General features: G+C 41.2%; 1 long non-coding RNA gene across 1 annotated transcript in view; it reads left to right on the top strand.

The window, feature by feature from the left end:
* LOC310635778 overlaps window positions 1–333 on the top strand; it is a 306,456-nt gene extending 306,123 nt beyond the window's left edge. Inside the window, exon 2 of the long non-coding RNA XR_014491519.1 lies at window positions 199–333. This is a non-coding gene — a long non-coding RNA (uncharacterized lncRNA). The remainder of the gene's footprint in view (window positions 1–198) is intronic.
* The last annotated feature ends 19,597 nt before the right edge of the window (window positions 334–19,930 follow it).

Raw genomic sequence — 19,930 nt, 5'->3', positions numbered from 1 at the left:
TTCTAACCCTGCTTTAGGTATTGTTTTATCCCCCCCTTGGTAATAATATATTTTAAATATTTTTTATTTTTTGTGCCACCAATTCTGGGATGCTCAAATGACTCAGCCTTCCATCCTTCCGAGGTAGGTAAAATGAGGACCCAGATTGTTGGGGGCAATTAAGCTGACTTTGTAATAATGCCGCTTGAGGGGGGGGAGCTGAAAGCCCTAATAAGCAGGCATATACATAGAATGAAGGCTATTGCTAAGCACATTTGATTTGTGCTTAGATTGTAAGCCGCCCTGAGTCTTCGGAGAAGGGCGGGATATAAATGGGATTAAAATAAAATAAAATTAATCTGAGGTGGTGTGCAATTATAAAACTACACCATGCCACTAAACTAGAATAACGCATCCATCTATAAAAATAAGATAAAACAGCAATAAATAACTGTGTTAAAATCAATTTAGGAGGTCTAGGAAAATAAAAACAGCTTAATGTAGCTCTACCGGCAGCAAGCAGATTGTTCCCTTGTTTGATCACAAGAGAGGGAGGGCCACTCCTTCTGGTCCCCAAACTGTAAAATATGGAGAGAGACCTCAAACAAGCTGGCTTGGAAAATGGGCGGCGGGGGGGGGGACACTGCTGGATCCCCCAATACTTCCCTTGGCTCTATCAGCCTTCCTGATCCACCTGCTTGTTCAGTCTGTTTTTCTTAAACAAGTTGCAAAGTGAACCAGCCATTTCTACTTTCAAGAATGCTTCTGGGCCTTTGATGGGTCCCATAAGACAATACTGCGAAAATGGAAGGTGGGCTACAGCTCAGAGTTTTAGCTTGGATGTCTGCTTATCTGCCTGGGGGCCAAATATGAAAAGTAAAGGGTGGATGAATGGAGAACATGGACTGGAAGCAGGTAAGATACATAAAAAGGGCCTCATGTCTCAAAGTAGTAAAAACACCCTCTAGTAAATAGTTAATAGAAGATTGTTGTTGTTGTTTTTTAAAAAAATTGTACTTGCAAAATATCTGACCTACTTAGTTTTGTGTCCTCTGCTCCTAGGACATCAACAAAGTTTTTGAATTGCAGTCAAACACATACACCCACCTCCCTGCTCGCCTGGTGAGTTTTTCCTCAGAGATTGTTTAGCACCACTGTTTTCTGCATATGTCTTGCCAGATGTCTGGGACCACAGAGCCTCTTGAAGAACTCTGGAGTCTTCCAAAGCTTGCACAGGTTTGCCAGCAGAACGTAATCCAACTGAAGCAAACATCGCATTGGCCTGATCCAAGACACACAGGCCCTGTAGGCCAATACAAACGTTCATACCAGGACATGGGGCTAAAGTGGCAAGAAAGCGAGGGAAAAAGGCATTCTATTGTTGCTTTTGTATTTCTGGAACAGGGGAAAAAAATCCACAGTTTAGGAACAGAACACAAAGTTTATGACCCAAACTCGATTCATATATGACATTAAATTATAGTTTATTTTAATTGCGGTTTATTGAATATGTTATAGTAGCCTGGTTTATATATATATAAAATTACATTACATACAGTAATGCTAAGTCATAATTTATGCAAGATTCCAGGATGGTTGGATTCATATACCACATATCTATGGTTCAAACATTCTGCTGAGCTCTGATTTGGTTAATCTTGGTTTACCTAATAAGATTTAATAATACTAGCAGGCACAATTATAATGAGTGCTTTGTATACTTCAGTGATTGGATTAGTATAACAGCCAGTTGGGTGACTTTGGGCTGTCGCTTTCAGCCCAACTTGCCTCACAGGGTTGTGGTTGTGGGGACAATAAGAAGAGGAAGGAGTATTAAGTATGTCCATTGCCTTGAGTTACTTATAAAAATAATGTGGGACAACAATGAATAAATACATTAAAAAATTAAAAAGCTACATTCAAACCCAATAAACCATGTTATGGATGAGCATAACATGATACCCAGCTCAAGGGATCTCTTGACTCATTTTTGGACAGGTTGGAGAATAGCACTGAAATTCTGGAATACCATCACCAAATAAATAATTTCATGGATGACATCTTTTAAATCCATTTTTTTCCTTCAAGAGTCATTTTGGAACCATCATTGGGTATGTTCGGCATCTTGAATTATATATAAAAAAGGTGGGATAAAATAACCATAATCAGAATACTCCACTCTTAGGAGTATTCAAGGAGAGAAGCAGCTTGTGAGTTATTCAACTGGTTAATTTGGGTCTTATTCTCCACTTAACCTAGCCCTGTTCATCCATATGTGTAGCCTGCTTTGGTGTGCAAAGATAAGGGGGAAAATGGCACTTACTTTTTGTTACTTTAGTATTTTATTAAACTACTAGGGGAAATCTGCAGAACAAGACTTCCTAATCCCTTGAAAAGACCTCAGATTTAAATCCCACTATTGGAAAGGAGAATAGAGCCGTCAGCATCATTGTGAACCGAGGCCTCCTCCAGAGGCATCCATAGAGGTATTATTTTGCTACTATATGCTATTTATCTATTGTTACTTTGCACTGAGCTTTTACGTCAGGCCAAAGTCGCTGTGGTGAGAAGAGCAGCCGTATAAATCCAAGTAAATAAGAAAGAAACTCACTCTTTCTTTTCCTGGCGTCTCTTATTGGTGGCCCCTTTAAGTTTCGTTTTGCTGACAGATGGACAGAGTCCCTTTATAGTTTACACAAAATCCCACCCCCCAAAAAATTTTTCTGATGGGCTGGAAAGAAAGAAATTGATCTGAATTTCTATTAATTTTTTGTGGAGTTTCTCTGAAAGAGGACAAGGGCGTGATTTTTCTGTTGTGTTACTCCTCTTCCCTCCAGCCCACTATGTTGCCTGAAAACTGTGAGAAAAATTAACCAGTGGAACAGCTTGCCTTCGGAAATCATGGGGGCTTTTAAGAAGAGGCTGGACAACTACTTGTCTGAAATGTTATATAAGGTTTCCTGCTTAAGCAGGGGGCTGGACTAGAAGACCTTCAAGGTCCCTTTCAACTCTGTTATTCTGTTAAAAGCTACTGCAAGAGGGAGAAGGGGAAGACCCCCAAAAGAGCAACCAAAGCGGGGCCATCGCCTGCAGGAGAAGGGATGAATCAGAGAAAACCCCACTGTGTTTCCCCCCGCCCTCCCCCCCCCCGCACAAGGCTAGACAACCCAGACTTCCATATACTTGCCACTTAAAGCTGAGAATCATTGGCATCAGATGAGTTCATCAGTCCATCTCCCTTGCTTGCCTTGTGCTTTATCTGCATTATGCTTTTTTTTTAAAAAAAAAAAAGTCTTGCTAAAATTGTTGCCCACGTGTGGAATTTAACCTTGGAACCCACCATGACATGATGAACCCTACTTCTGAATTAAATATATGCCAGTCTGGTGGAACTACAACTCCCACAATTCCCAGCCAGAATGGCCAAAAAGTGGGATGTTACCTCTGGTTCACACCAAGGCTATGAAGGTGTTGCATTTATTATTATGAAGTATTAAACTGGATTAATCAGGGGAAATAATTCGCCCCCAGTTTGGTGTAGCGGTGAAGATGCTGGCCTAGAAACCAGGACACTATGAGTTCTAGCTCTGCCTTAAAGCATGAAAGCCAGCTGGGTGACTTTGGGCCAGTCATTCTCTCTCAGACCAATCCACCTCGCAGTGTTGTTGTGGGGAAAATAGAGTAGGAAGAGGTATTAGGTGCGTTCACTGCCCTGAGTTACCGATAAATAAAGATGGGATTTAAAAAAAAAAACTAATAAACAAAAGGATACATGTAAAAAAACTTTAAAGGATTCAGGCTATTTAGTCAAAGGCAGGCAGGCTAGCCATTGCCAAAGGAAGAGATGGAAGGCACATTAGCACATTATGTTTCTTTTTTAAAGGGGTTATTGGAATGACACCGAAATACCTGCTTGGATCATTCAGAGCTACCCTGTCAGAACTGGCTTGAAGTTCTCTTTCATTAATCCCCTCTCCACTCCCCCACCCCCCAGGAGCTCTACCAATGCCTTCTCCGATTGCATCTTGACCCCAAAGAACTGGATTTTATAGACTTTTGGCTGTCAGACACAAAACTTTTGCTTCCTGTCAAGGAGCCAAGGGAATTATGGAATTTCTCCCCTTTCAAAGCCTCTGATTATGCTTGTCTATTCTTCTTTCGCCGTAAATTGTGTTTCTCGGCCTCAAACATTCAAAGTGTGGAAGTTTTTAGGCCTAGCCAAGTAAGATGAGCCTAATCTCACCCATAACTAGACCCAGTGAGGGGAGGAGAGATGAACAGAAAGGAAGGCAGGGTTATTAAAGTAAATCCCAGATCCTTGCAGGGCATCCAGGCACTCCTTTTATTTGAGGATGTGGGAATGGGAAGCAGCCATTTTGTCTTTTCAGTGCCATGAATCATCTTCATATATTTAGACTGAGAACAACTACAGTAGGATTAGGGAAGCTAGTGAATTCCATATGTTTTTTTTTTAAATCCCAGATTCCTTAAAGCCAAGACTGGCCATGTCACAGGGAGACATGGAGCTGGATTGGTGTTTTCCAACTAGAGTCCACTAGGCAGGTTGGAGGGATTCCTGGGCTGGCTGGGAATTGGAGAGTGGCAGTCCCAGTGCCTTGGAGGGTGTCGGGTTGGGATAGGCTGAACTATCCCAGCCTGACTTTGCCTCACTCTGGGCTGCTTCTTGACCTCAGAAGCACCATCATCTGCCCTTAGATTAATTGCTTTGATGCTTTTAACTCAGTGTTAACCCCAGAGAACTGTCTGCACAGGTCTGTGCAGTTTTCCTGGCAAGGTTATCAGAAATGGATTGGTTTTATCTCTTTCCTTGGGATAAAATAGGGACTGGCCCAAAGTTACCCAACTGGCTTTGTGCCTACGATGGGACTAAAATTCACAGTTCTAGCCACTACACCAAACTGACTTTCTCTTTCAATTAATACAGGACGGGAAAGGGAAGGATTTGAGGAAGATAGCCAATGATGTCTACATGAGTATAGAATTCCTACCTAATCTGCTCTCTGGCAAGCCAAACGAGGCATGGTAATCAGCATGTTTCAGACCCTAAATACTTAAATTTCAAAGAGCATGGATGGCCACTTTTTGGAACTTCCAACACACAGACCACATTTTTGCATCCTTTCCTCTGTTCCCTCCATCTTATATATCTCCTTGGAGATATTTTTTCCCCAACCTGGGAATGTGTTAAACATTATCCAAGCTAAGAGAAAGGAATGTTTGAGCACTCTAAGGAATTACGGCACACCAGGGCACCAATTCCTTGACCCTACAAAATTGGTTGGGTAAAAATCAGATTTCCCCATTTTCTGTAGAATTGGGACAGAGTCAGATCTGGTGGCAGAACACAAACACACACACACACACACACACAGAGGGAGGGAGGGAGGGAGGGAGGGAGGGAGAGAGAGAGAGAGAGAGAGAGAGAGAGAGAGAGAGAGAGAGAGAGAGAGAGAGAGAGAGAGAGAGAGAGAGAATCTGCTTTGACTGATAGGACTCTGGAATGGAATGCTGTATAGTAAAACTGTCATCAAGATGGCTCAGAAGGAGGCTGAGTTTTTTATTTTCCTGAACAGAAAGGAGCAGCATGTTACAAAAAGCATGCCAGTCGAAGAGGTCTGGAGGGGAAACACAAAACTTCTATTGTCCAATGTAAATATGATACAAAGCATTGAATTGCACCCCATCCTGTTTTTAGATATCATATTCACAGTTAGGTGAAAATGAAGTTCACATTACCTTTTTGAGCCAATAGTTTTGAGGGTATACCGAAGGCAATCTCATAACCTAGAGCCATAGAAAGAATTTGCTCATTTGCAAAATGGCTACCAGGGTGGATATGGCCATTTCCAGGAAGAAAAGAGATGAATATGGGCCTTGCCATCTTGTTCAATGAATCTAGGAGGTTCTTGATCATTCTTCAATGATCTTTCCTCCCCAGTGGGGTCCAAAAACATTCTGAGGAATATCATTGATGCTAGCCTTCCTCGACCTGGCGTCCTTGTTCCCCTAGCCATCCTTAGCCTCCACACTGGCTAGTAATTCTAAAAACCAGAAGACCAAGCTAGAAAAGCTTATCTCAAAATTAGGGAATTGGCCTGCATTTTTTTTCCTCCTAGGGGATTTTTTTTAAAAAAAGTTGATAGCATAGAAAATGAATGTGTATGCGCTTAGGCTAATTACAATGGATATGGGATCTCACAATGAGCTGCAGAGATACTCTTCAAGAAGAGAAAGGTGTTTTTTTTTGTTTTTTAGCCTGGGGATTGATTACATTGGTAGGGCGACAGGAAAAGATTCAGCCTCAAAAGAACCTGGGTAATAGAATCTGCTTATGAAAAAACTATCTATCTAAAGTCTTGGCCCTGTCAGATTAGGAAACACATGGTTAAATCAACAGCACGCTCTGGTATAAGGCAGCTTCTTAAATTCCAATACTCGCACAATTTGGGTTTTTTCCCATGGCTTCCTGTGGTGTGGTTGAAGCCGAGGTGATCTAACTATCCTGATAATGCACTCCCTCTTCATCAAAACCTAACCTTGTTACCTCCTGATTGCCTTTTCTCTTTGCCCCAACAGCGTCTGGCAACAGAAACCTATTGAGAGAAAATCCCCAGCAAGGAATTCTTTCAGTTGCAATCATGTAAGTGGGCCTTTTCAGAGCCATTGTTTATTTGAAGCAATGTATTAGGGGCAGGTCTGGCAGCAACAGCTCCCATACGTTGCCAATAAACCAGCAGACCACGGGTAAGCGATAAGCAATCAACCTATTGTCAGAGAGTTTGCTTATAATTCTAGTTTACAGCCATCTGGAAAGTTTTGAAATGACATGCCCATATTCATCTCTATTACATCTCTGTAACCCTCTCAGGAGCATCTATGAATCATTCTTTTTGCTTGCTAGAATTGTTTATTGATGCATAGCCCACCTTTGGGTGGGGGGGAGGGGGAGCGATAGCTGCTTCTTACTGGGCTAATTGGGTGGCAGTAAGAAAATTACTGAAACAAGAGGAGAATTTCTATCTTTGGAGGCATTGCTTCGTTTAAGCTAAGACGTGGGAGACAAAAAATAAAAATTCCTGAGAACTTTTCCCAGTGGCTTCAGGGCAATCAGAATTCAAAGCATCCATCTATCTATCTATCTATCTATCTATCTATCTATCTATCTATCTATCTATCTATCTATCTACCTACCTACCTACCTACCTACCTACCTACCTACCTATCTATCTATCTATCTATCTATCTATCTATCTATCTATCTATCTATCTATCTATCTATCTATCTTTTATCTATCTATCTTTTATTTACTTACTAGTTTATTCAGTGCTTTTTTCCTAAAAAAAAAAGGTGTTGGAACTCAGAGGTGCTGTCACTGGGAGCAATGCCGGTGTCTTGCTACGGCGTCACCGCTGGTCCTTTGCACCCCCACCCCTGTGGCTCGGAACCACATGCCGTGGGGATTCCCCTCCCCACAGCCACCGTGGGGATTCCCCTCCCCACAGCCACCGTGGGGATTCCCCTCCCCACAGCCACCGTGGGGATTCCCCTCCCCACAGTTGCCACGCCGTGGCCCGTGCTGAGCCCCCACCCGGAGCTGCTCCAAACCCCGACCCAGAGCTGTGTTCCTCGTGGCAGTGGTCTCCAGTGCCAAACAGCCTCTTTCCAACCACATCCAGAAAAATTTGTAACAAACATTGGAATTCTCAAGGCCATGTTTGGTATTTCCCAGCAATCTGTTACTGGGAAGGAAAAAGCAATCCCTGCTGCGTTACTGATCCCAGAGAAGCATTTGCACGTATGCAGGTATCCTTACGGTGCCATAGTTATGGATGAGAAATATTGGTTGCAAAGTTGGCATTTCTGGATGTAATACAGATATTTTGGACTTATTTTTGTTTCTTTGCATGTTTGATATTTTTAAAAAGGCATATGCTACTGACTACACTTATGCATATATGTAACATCTATTGCTAGGATTCTGCTTGTCCAGAATGTGAAAAGTGAAAGATAGTGACTAAACAAAATTTTAATGTACAGATAATACCACCAGAAATTATTTTAGCCTTTTTAATAAATGTTGTCATTGATGTTAAGCTCACCATGGAAAACATCATACATTGTTATGTATATACTAGGTTAATTATTTAAAGACTGAAGTGCAACATAACTAGATTCTAAATAATCTATTTTTCAAAACACACAACAGTCCAAACAGTAAAAGTAAAGTCCAAATTAAGAATATTTCATTCTTAAGAATTGTTTCATTTTAAAGTGGTTTAGTTGTAATAGATGGTTAGATTCAAAATAGTTTTCAAGAGTATGTACAAAAGATACTATTTTTTTCTAGTATCAGCTAAATTAGACATATTACATTGAGAAAAATGTTTCTCATTTCTTTCCTGTTATCTTTATTGATTTCATTGCAGAGATGTTAACATAGGAAATAGATTATTTTGTTATCTAATTTCACCTTCCAAAAGACAGAAGCAGATGAAAAATCTGAGGTTCTTTCCTGTTGGCTTTTTTGAATTAGCTGTTTTAGATACTAAAAGTTTAGTTCCTAAAGAAATAACCTTGTAAATAATTTTAATATCCTCCTCTAGTGAAGGGTAGGCAACCTTGGCTCTTTTATGACTCAAGGACTTCAACTCCCAGAATTCCTGAGCCAGCATGGCTCAGCTTGGAAACCTCTCTGTTTCCCCTCAGCGTGGCTGGCTCAGGATTTCTGGGAGTTGAAGTCCACAAGTCATAAAAAAGAGCCAAGATTGCCTACTACTAAAGCCAATAGAGGGAGCTTTTTTTTGCAAAAAAAAAAGTGCCGGAACGCCTGAGCGTTCTATGACAAAAAAAGCCCTGAGTTTATTTATCATGCTTTAAATTCATTATTCTCACTTAAACTGAAAGTCAAGGTCACTGGAGAAAAAATTGCCTCAAGGCCGATGTGATAGAGTTGTAGATTAAGCCCCTGTTTAAATTCTTCACCGAGACAAAAAAAAATCTCATTGGAGGCCTTGGATGGCTTAAACTACCTCACAGAGTTCTTTTATGTAAAATAAGGAGAAGGAACAAGAATGCAATTCACCATCCTATATGCAAGATATGTATTGGATGAATTTACCGAATATATAAATGACATGACAAGTGCATTCTGCAGTTGCTTCCTTCTGTCCACATGTCTATCCTTTCCTTTGTGGTAAAGGTTCCCCCCTCCTCCAAGTCTTAATCATAGTTGAGTATAACTCTATTTACTATGGTTTGGTCACCATAGCTTGAAGAATATGCTACAATCGATGATGTTCGCAAATTACACCAAGGGTCTGCAAACGGCAAAAGGCTATGTTCACACAAAACATTAAACCAAAATCAACGAAGCCAGGTTTTCAATGAATGCAGGATAGGTAATATTTTGGGAATGAGACCCAGAGGGAATTTTGAAAGCTAGGGGCGCACTTACAAAATGGCTCCCTTGTTTGTTCATGAAACTAGTTACATAACGCTCATTTCCCCGGAGGCAGACCAATTCCTCATGTTGCCCTGAACTATTCCCATAACACTTTGAGGGCCCAAAGCATTACTGTAAGGAGATTAGGATGTCAGAAGCTGGGGGTCTTGCTTCATGGCATGCCAGTCACAAGGGTCTGCATGGAGGCAAAAAAAGTCAAGATGACAGCCTCAGCCATATGATTGCACATGAAAAAGGACAGGCCTTCCATCACATGTTTTGGCTATTATGATGACTTGTATGATCCCCTCCTTGCAAACACCCCTGCCACTTCCTGTTTATTTATTTTTTGTTAAAAAGTCAAGTGGTACAAGAACTAGGAGGTTACCAACAGCATCTGGAGACAAATTAGTGCCCAAGGGCAAATTCTGAATGTTCTCCTTTTGCCACCTCCTGATAAGCAAAGTCATAGGGGAAGCCAGATTCAATTAACAACCTTGTTGCTAACTTAGCAACTGCAGCGATTGGCCTAACGATGGTGGCAAGAAAGGTTGTAAAATGAGGCAAAACTCATTTAACAAGGACTGTATCTCACTTAGCAACAGAAATTTTGGGCTCATTTGTATCCGTACAATCGAGGACTACCTGTAGACACAACACCCAGCCATCCCATTAAAACCTGCTGATCTTCTCAGATATCCAATCTCATTTAGATGGAGTTGAAAGATTAGCACCTGAAGTGGTCTGGATCCAATATCCCTCAGGTCTCAACCTGAGCCCTCAATAGATTTTAATGGATAAGTAGCTGGTCAGTTTGTCTGGCCCCAAATATAAATCCTTCTCCATGTTTAGATTTTACAAAAAAGCCCATCTCTGGGCACAGGATGCTGTTTTGCAGATTTGGCTACCTTCACTTCTTCCTTGACATCCTTGGGGTAGGAATCCTGCAGTTATCAGTGAGTCCCCTATATATGGGGTGAGTGGGAGGGGGCTCTGGGCACTGCTGGGGGAGGGGGGTCCAGGGCAGTATCATTTGCTCCAGACTTGCAATGATGGAGAGCAGTGCATCTGCAGATTCATAGCTTGTGAGGCACTCAGCACAATCATTCCGATGTTACCAGTGAAATATGTCTTTGCCGTGCATTGCTAATGCGAGCCAAGCAGATGGCACGGCAGCCATTAAAGGTATAAATAACGGGCACCATGCTCTGCCTGGCATGGGGAATGGGTGCCGCTCTCTGCCACCTGGGCTGAGCCTAGCGGGGAAAGGGCGACACCTATTGGCCACCCAAGGCGGAGCAGCAACACAAGTTGCCCTGAGCATTGTTTTTTAGCTGGGATTTTTCCCCCGTTTGCAAATAGGTGCTGAAATACAGCAGGAACCCCTCGCTCAGCCTGCAGGCTCTAGTCATATTTTATGCAGTTTAAACGTAAATAATGCCTTTGTACATTACGAATCCTTCTGAGAGGTATGATTTATGGAACTGATGATTAGACAGAATTGATGATAGATAGAACAGAATTATGTTGTAGCCGCAGAGTAAGAGGCAAATTTATAATTGTACTTATAAATGCTGTAAAGATCGGAAGCTACTTCATTGTATCTTTTATCCTTCTTTTCTATTTTTCCCCCTACCTCGCATTTTTGCCTTTCTCTTTAATATTTCTTTTGTTTCTCTTGCTTTATATTAGTTTGCATTAGTTTTTAATCTTCCTGTAAATATTTTTTTAAGAATAAAACCGTATACATACAGTATAGGGATTATAAATGAACAAAAGACTGATTGAACAGAACATTGCCTATCATCAGCTTTCCCTCTCTTTGAAGCACAATTTTTGGTCTTATCATTATCCTCATCATAATCATCATTGTCTTCTATGAAATCCTTCACACATCAGGTGATAGATGGTTTGTTTTTCGTACCTTCCTGTCAATATTGATTCCTGCTGACTGTCTGGATTGGTCCCTGCAGTTTTCTTGGCCAGGTTTTCCGAAAGTGGTTTGCCCTTGACTGCTTCCTGGGGTGGAGAGAGAGGATCTGGCCCCAGATCATCCAGGTGGCTTTGTGCCTAAGGCAGGGTTAGCTACATGTAATTCTTGCAAGATATGAAAAGCATAAAGGCACGAAGATTAGCCCATTCCAGACTGGGGCTTAGAATTGCAGCTTTTTGTTGGGAACAGACAAACCTCTTGGAGGTCTGGTGAAATAGGCCTGTGGATGTTGCTGGGCTTCAGATATTGGATTCCGGCTCCCATGAGCCTCAGCCAGCATAGCAAATGGCCGCAGATTGTGACAGTTGTTTAAAAGGCCAGATAGACACATCTAATAATAAGTTTATGAAGCAAGAAGAAAATGGTTATAAATTGTGGGCAGTTTGGAAGACCTGGAGCTAAACTAACATTCTCCCATTGCATTTTTGTTACATTATTCAACAGATGTAAATCAACCTGAATTTAGGTTATTCCCAAGCCAAGGCACATTGGACCTCTTCCAGTGTAGGTTCATTTGTGGAGACAGGGACTTCGACATTAAGCATATTGAAATCCCCTGAAATTATTTACTCATGTTTTATTTTTAAATCTTCAACCTTATACCAGCATGCTTTAATATTTCATGGGAGGTTTGCAAAATATGAATTTTCTTCGAAAAATTCCCACATGAGATGCATCTCTTTCTCATGGATTCCTTGCTGGTATTCAAAATAGATCCTAATTGGAAAAGATAGACCAATTGTGGGGCAGCACGTAGACAGAATTCTGCTAATTAATAAAAAATGGCTACCTCACCCCACTTTGGCTGTTTGTCCATCTAACTCAAAGTGATCTACTTGGACTGGGGCAGTGGTGGGATTCAGCCGGTTTGCACCAGTTCAGCAGAACCGGTACCTATTTGTTTGTTGCCCAGGCCCAGAATGGACTTCCGGAAGCGGCCACCACACAGAGAACCGGTTGTTCACATATATGAATCCCACCACTGGACTGGGGGCAGCTGCCCTTAATCCTGTCAGCATTTCTGCCTGCTGAACCATTTCATAGGAGATGCCGAAAATTAAACCTGGAGCCTTCTGCACGGCAAGCAGAACATTAGCATATGGATTAAGACTGTTGTGCGTTGATCGATAGTGACTAACGACGGTGGGATATGTCCCATTAGTTAGATTAGTTATGACTTTTTTCTTAACTTATATGTGGGCTGTTTCTGTACCTACCATGGTGGTTTAGTTATTACACTCACCACCAGGAGTCCTGATTTATTTTTTTTAAATCCCATTTATATCCCGCCCTTCTCGGAAGACTCAGGGTGGCTTACAATCTAAAGCACAAATCAATGTGATTGAATTAGGATGGGAGACAAATGGAATGAAATGGATGGATTGATGAAACTGGGCATCTCTCTTGTTGTTATATACCCTAATCTCTGTATATGTTGTTCTTAAGCAGCCACTGAAAAACAATATACAATTCTCCTATAGATTTTCATATCCGCGTGAGGGATACCAATTCAGAAAAGGCAACCATTGAAAGTGTGACTTAATGCAATTTACTGGAGGACTCTAAGTGTTAGCATTGTAGAAAAGAAAGGTGGTTTGATCTCCCTTTTCATAACATTTACAATTTTATAAGCATCTACCTAAGCCCACATTTAGTGGGCCTTTGCAGAGAAGGCAAGCCATACTTTGCAACAATCTTTTCTGTTTCTTAGGGATGAGGAACTTGAAACATCTCAACTTTGCTGAACTACAATTCCAAACGTCAATCATCCTTGACCAGATTGTTAGGGGCTGCTGGATGTTGTAACTCACTTACACAGGAAAGAACACATCTTCTGAAATGTGTTTTCAGGCTAACCTGCCTTTGGCCATCATTAAATCCAACGAATAATTGTCTTATCACGCCTTTGTCTCTCCTCCATGACTTCCAGCCTGGATCCCATTCATGAAAGTGGGGACATATAAAAGATTTAGGGAAGAGGGGTATTGGTTGGGATGATGTCTCCTCCCAACCTTGAAAAAGACAACCACCTCGTTCTTAGCTCTCTTGAAGGACAGGCAGAATGTAATGATATTTCAGGCCCCCATCAAGCCAAGAAGACTGCTTTCTCATTCCCAAGAGTCTCTTTGGGCGGGAGTGAAGGTCAGGTTGTTGCCACAGCAGCGGTGTTACCTCAGCCACTGCCTGGACATAATTAGGTGGGCATAAATCACAACTGCCTGGCACACATGGAGGGACTGCGGTTGTAGTGCTTTCTTGATGTCTCTCAGACCAGCCGGGTCATGGGCCTAGCTGTCAGGACCAGCTGCTTGGTGCCTTCTGGAATCCCAAAGCACGAAACTGTTGTCGCCACTTTGGTTTTGCTTCTGACAAGGCCAGAAGGGAGCAGTCCCCTTGAGCGGGGGAGGGGGGGGAGGGGGGGGGGAAGGAACCATGTCGCTGCCTCTATCTGGTGCTTCATCTACATTCATTATTCTCAGGTGGATTTCTCCCCTTCCTTCTTCCATCCAAAATGTTTCACCCCTTTGCATGGACTGGAGACTGGTACTTACATTCTTGGCTAGAGATTGAATTCCTAAACGAGAGCCAGCAAGGCGATGATGAGTGATGCCAGATGAGGAGAGTGACAATAAACAGGTTGCTCATTCTCCAATATTGTCCTCCTACTGTCACTGGAAGGAGAGGCAAGCTTTGCATTCTCCAGTAACGCTTCATCATTATGAGTGAGTGCAATGAAAGGGGTTTAACGTATGAGCTAAGCTCACCCCACTGAAATGCTCTTATTTTTTCCTGTGCATCTCATTCCCTCCCCCTCCCCGCCCCACGGCTAGGCTGATTAAATCAGCCCAGATACCAGCCCTTGATCCCACTATTACCTTGAAGTTGTCACACTTTCTGGTAGTTAAGGCCAGTGTGCAAACCAGAGTTGGAAAGGTAGGGAATGAACAGCTCTTTATAGAATTTTTCATTCGAGACACGCCGATTGGTAGTACTATTTCTTCAGTCGGGGAGAGGCTGCCACCTAGTGGCACTTTTCAGAAACGGTTTTTTTTCCAGCTGTCAAGACTGAAAGTCCCTGTAAAACCAAACAGAATCACCGTTTTGTAATTCTGCTGCCGACCAAGTTATTCTGAGCTATTTCGGATTTATTTATTACATTACAGTGGCTCTGGGCAGCTTACAAGAGGGGTAAAAAAAGTTCCATCTTGGTAATGAGTGATTCTTCCAACAGTTTTAAAATAATATAGTTGTATTGTGTTAAATCTTATGGATATCACTCAAAGAATCCAACTTAACTTTCAGCGTTTCCCATCAAAACCAAGAGGTTACAATAAAGCTGGGTTGCACCCAAGATCTTGCAGTACAATGAACATTAAGGTGACCCGGCCAGAATCTAAATATTGTACTTTTGCATCTTTAATGTTAAGGTTTACACATGGAATGTTGGATTAAATGGGAGAGCCTTGGTGGCGCAGTGGGCTAATGCCTCCTTAAGTAACACCAGCTGCCTGCAATTAGTGCAGGTTCGTGTCCCACCAGGCTCAAGGTTGACTCAGCCTTCCATCCTTCCGAGGTAGGTAAAATGAGGACCCAGATTGTTGGGGGCAATTAAGCTGACTTTGTAATAATGCCGCTTGGGTGTGTGTGTGTGTGTGTGAAAGCCCTAACAAGCAGGCATATACATAGAATGAAGGCTACTGCTAAGCTTGTAAGCCGCCCTGAGTCTTCGGAGAAGGGCGGGATATAAATGGAATTTTAAAAAAAAGAGAATCAAATTAAGACTGTGAAAACGTACAAGCATTCTCATCTGAGTTTGGGAAACTTACACACCACTCTTAAAGGAGAGAAGAGGGAGACAAATTAAAAAGGCAGGCATTTCTTCCATCACCGTTCCCAGTGTATTTTCCCTTGCTTAGATCCCACGTGAGGAATCCCATTTGCAATATTAACCCGTAGAGCTGGTATCCTTTCACCATCCTCCATCCTCTCACAAACCAGTCCCAACTTTATTTCACTTTCAGATAAGGTCAGTAGATGTTGCCACTAAGTGAATAAATGTTCTGCCTTTTTTCTTTGGTAGTATATCATTTGCTGTCCTAAGTGTATTCCTATTTCCATTGTGAGGATGATGTTGTTGCTTCTATGTTGTCAGAAAGAAGATGGACCCATACTGCACAGGACTGCTATTCTTTGAAGGTGGTGGTGATTACTCTACATTACACCAATTCATTTGGGAAGAGGTTGACAGCTCCTTAGGTTATCTTGATATCCCCCACCCCGCCCTCAAACTGTCTTCCTTAATATGTCTTGCAGTGCTTACTCTGAGAGACAATCCCCTGTCCTGTACAGATGTTTCACATTTGTGCCTTAGAGACTTTTGGGGAAAAAATCTTTGCAATCGCAGCTATCAAAAGACGACTGTGAATTTTTATGGCCCTTAAGTGAGAACTGATGGGGATATACTCAATCTGCTACTAAAACCAAGCACCGAAGATGAATCACCAGGCACACGCAGAAAATCCAAATTCTGCAGAGGGTCCCTAGAAGACTCTGAACAAACTTACTGAGATTAAAGTAATCATTCTGGACAAGCAGGAAGCATTTTGGTTGAAAAATTGAAGAATGAAAACTGAGGCTGAAAAAAAACCTATCGCGGTAAAAACTAGAGGGAAAGGTAGAATGCTGGAGAATTATTGGTGGAAAGAAGTGAAAGGAGTCCAATTCAAAGTCAGAGAATGTAGACTCATTTATTTATTAATTATATTTAGCAATAAATGCAAGAACCAGCCAAGTATTTGCCTGTTTTCCCAGAATTGTGGAGTAATTCAAATATGAAAACAGAGAGAAAGATGTTTTATTGGACTATATAAGGGATTAATGATTGCTTTCAATCATTAAAGATTGAGAGACTTTTGAGAGACTGTCTTTTGAGTTCAATTGTCTTCTACATACACTTGACAATGTATACAACATGTATTAACTAAGAAGTAAGGCCCAGATGGTTTAGCAACCTCTGAGGTCCTTGCAGTTCCAGCTTCTTTAAAGAAATGTTCGAAGAGAAACCAGTAAGGCAGCTTTATAAAATACAGTATTTAAAAAGTGAATTTTAAGTTAGAATTTCCTTTCTATTTGATCAGTGAAAGATTTAGAATATCTAATTTTGGGAAATCAATGGTAACATGAAATTAATTCATCAGAAAATATAACTTTGGGCCTACTAGTTTCCTCAATGTGTACTGTAAAAAGTGATGGACTTTTTACTGTGAGGTAAGAATTTATGTGATTCTATTATGGTTTTTCTTCTGGTTTCAAAATAATATGTAATTTTGTGAAATAGAAGCAATGGGTGGAAACTAACCAAAGAGAGAAGCAACCTAGAACTAAGGAGAAATTTCCTGACAGTTAGAACAATTAACCAGTGGAACAACTTGCCTCCAGAAGTTGTGAATTCTTCAACGCTGGAAATTTTTAACAAGAGACTGGCCAGCCATTTGTCTGAAATGGTATAGGGTTTCCTGCCTGAGCAAGGGGTTGGACTAGAAGACCTCAAAGGTCCCTTCCAACTCTACTACTATTACTACTACTATTATTAAATGATCTCAGTATGATGTGTGAATTATATTCCTAAAATATAGGCTTTGTCATCTTATGAAATTTGTCTTAACAAATAAAATATAAAATAAAATAAAATAAATAAATAACAAATAAAATATAAAGGGGGGGGGGACATCTGCCTGGGCTGATTTAAGCTTGCCAAGAGTGTCCCTTGCCATGCTCTCAAAAGTTCTCCAGAGTTGTACTGGCTGATCTGAATGATGTCATATGAACCAACTTGTATGACTTTTGTTCTGAACAAATGAAGATTGGTGACACAGGGTTTCTCTAGCCTGTTGTGTAACCTTGTTGTTGTCTTTCCTGTCAACTTGAAGCAGAGAAAGCAGACTGTTTCAGAGTTTTTTCTGATTTAGGCCTCAAGGGGCAAGGCAACCCCTGTCATTAAGCGAAGTAGAACATTGTTCCAGACAAGAGATACTGTACGAGAAAAGGGCAGGATAGTTACGAAAATATTATGCACATACCAAATTTATGAAGACCTGCTGCCGTCAAATGTGGCAGAATATTCTATAGAAATAAAATTCAGGCAGTGTCATAGCACAGTTCAGTTCAAAAGAGGCACTTTAAAAAAAAGTAGGGGAAAAACAAAGGTTTTTCTTTTTTTGGTAAATTTTGCTCCAACATATATTAATTTGCTGACATTTGAAATAAATAGCTTTTGATGATAAACAATGATCAGCAAATAGTAGCACATAGGCAGTCTGCAATTTATGACCACAATGGTGCCCAAAAATTTTGTTGCTAAGCGAGACGTTTGTTAAGTGAATTTGGCCCCGTTTTATGAGTTTTGGTGTCACATTTGTTAATAAATCACTGCAGTTGTTAAGTTAGTAACACAGTTGTTAGGTGAATCTGGCTTTCTCATTGACTTCGCTTGTCAGAAGGGCTCAGAAAATGGTCACATTACCCTGGGACACTGCAGCCGTCATAAATATGAGTCAGTTGCCAAGAGTTCAAATTTTGATCACATGACCATGGGGATGCTGCAACGGTTGTGTAAAAACGGTCATAAGTCACTTTTTTAGTGCCCTTGTAACTTCAAATGGTCACTAAATGAACGGCTGTAAGTCGAGGACGACCTGTACTGTATTTGTTTCTTTTAATATCTATAAAAATTTCTTGGCTACCAGACAACTTCCAAATTGTTACCATGGATATATTAAGCTCAACTTCAGGCTAGAGTCTAGACTGCTATATTTTAATTTTGTAATCCCAACCAAAGATCATGTCCTACTTCAAAGCTATAACTGCACCTCTGCTCTTTCCCTTGTGAAATGTTACGGCAGTTTAAAAAGGGAAATACTTTTTTTTTTAAGAGATACCGTACTTTTCTGCACTGTGAAGTTTACTGAAACGACCAAGTCCTCAAAGGCAGGTGTTTGATGCCCTCTACTGTACATTTGTGGTACTTCCAGAAAGGAAATCTCCCAAGGATGGAAAAGCTTTGCCTTGACATTTGTTCTGGGTGCTTGGGGAAACTCTGCAGGAACCCAGGCCCTGCCCCAGAATCCGCTAATCTGCTTTATGTAGCAGACAGCAGTAAAACAGATGAAGAGCACAACACCATGCAGTGCATTAGCACATAAGAGTTTAATGGGTTTGAATGGGAGTTTAACCACAGATTTCTATTGCCTTGAGTGGTGAAAACTTCCAGGGAAAGTATAAGACAGATGTTAGCTGCAGTTGGTTGAAAGAGTACCAGAGCGTGCCGGAACTCCGTTCTCAGCGTTCTATGAGAAAAAAAGCCATATATGTATATGTATATGTATATGTGTATGTATATGTATATGTATATGTATATGTATATGTATATGTATATGTATATGTATGTGTGTGTGTGTGTGTGTTAAGTATTTGTTAAGTATTTTAGAATACCTTGCCAGGCCCAAATACGGGCCAAACCTTATTGCCTGTATCAGCCTAACCTAAGGCCATCCACAAGCTGTAGTCACAACTGTGACAACTCATTATTTGTGTAATTTTTTGGGGGGGATTGCTAACAAAGAATTAAAGGGAGACTGATATGGCCATTTCAAACTAATTTGTTCTCATCACTCAGCCATACCCTTCTGAGATTTGAACCTGGGCCGATTGCACATTAGCAGTTGTTTTAACCTCTAAGCCACAGGCTGGTGCCTGAAGATGACGAGTGGGACCTCGTCGAAACGTCGCCAAGACACCCTCAATCCCACATGGGAAAAGACCCGAATACGCCAAGACCTACATACCTGACTTTATCTATCTATCTATCTATCTATCTATCTATCTATCTATCTATCTATCTATCCATCCATCCATCCATCCATCATCTCTATCATCTATCTAGAATAGAATAGAATAGAATCTTTATTGTCACTTTACATGTACACTAATCAGCATACATTAAAATGAAATTTTGTTCCATTCAGCTCTCCAAAAATGCCATTATGCATATAACCCCCCCACACACATATATGACACAGAGAAACATCACAGTCTAGTTTGAATGTGTACATGTATATGCCCCCCTCTGCAGAAAAAAAAGAATCTTGCGAATTTACAGGACAGATGGCATAAGGAACAAAATTGTTACAGAATCTAGTAGTTCTGCTAAAAATACTTCGAAACCTCCACCCAGAGGGGAGCAACAGAAACAGACCATAAAGCGGGGTGTGTGGGGTCTGTAACAATGCTCTGAGCTGAGCTCTAAGCACATAGCACTTATAAGCAGTATCCTGAATAATGGGAACCGAGCTTCCTATGAATTTCTCAGCTGTCCTTACCACTCTCTGTATGGACCTTCTATCTGAGGCTCTGCTACCACCAAAACGAATAGTGATGCAGATTGTTAAAATGCTCTCAATTGTGCCTCTGTAAAAAGTAGGCAGGACAGAAGGTG

Source organism: Vipera ursinii (assembly GCF_947247035.1).
Source record: "Vipera ursinii genome assembly, chromosome: 2".
Taxonomy (NCBI): Eukaryota; Metazoa; Chordata; class Lepidosauria; order Squamata; family Viperidae; genus Vipera; species Vipera ursinii.
This window is presented reverse-complemented; position numbering and strand designations above follow the sequence as displayed.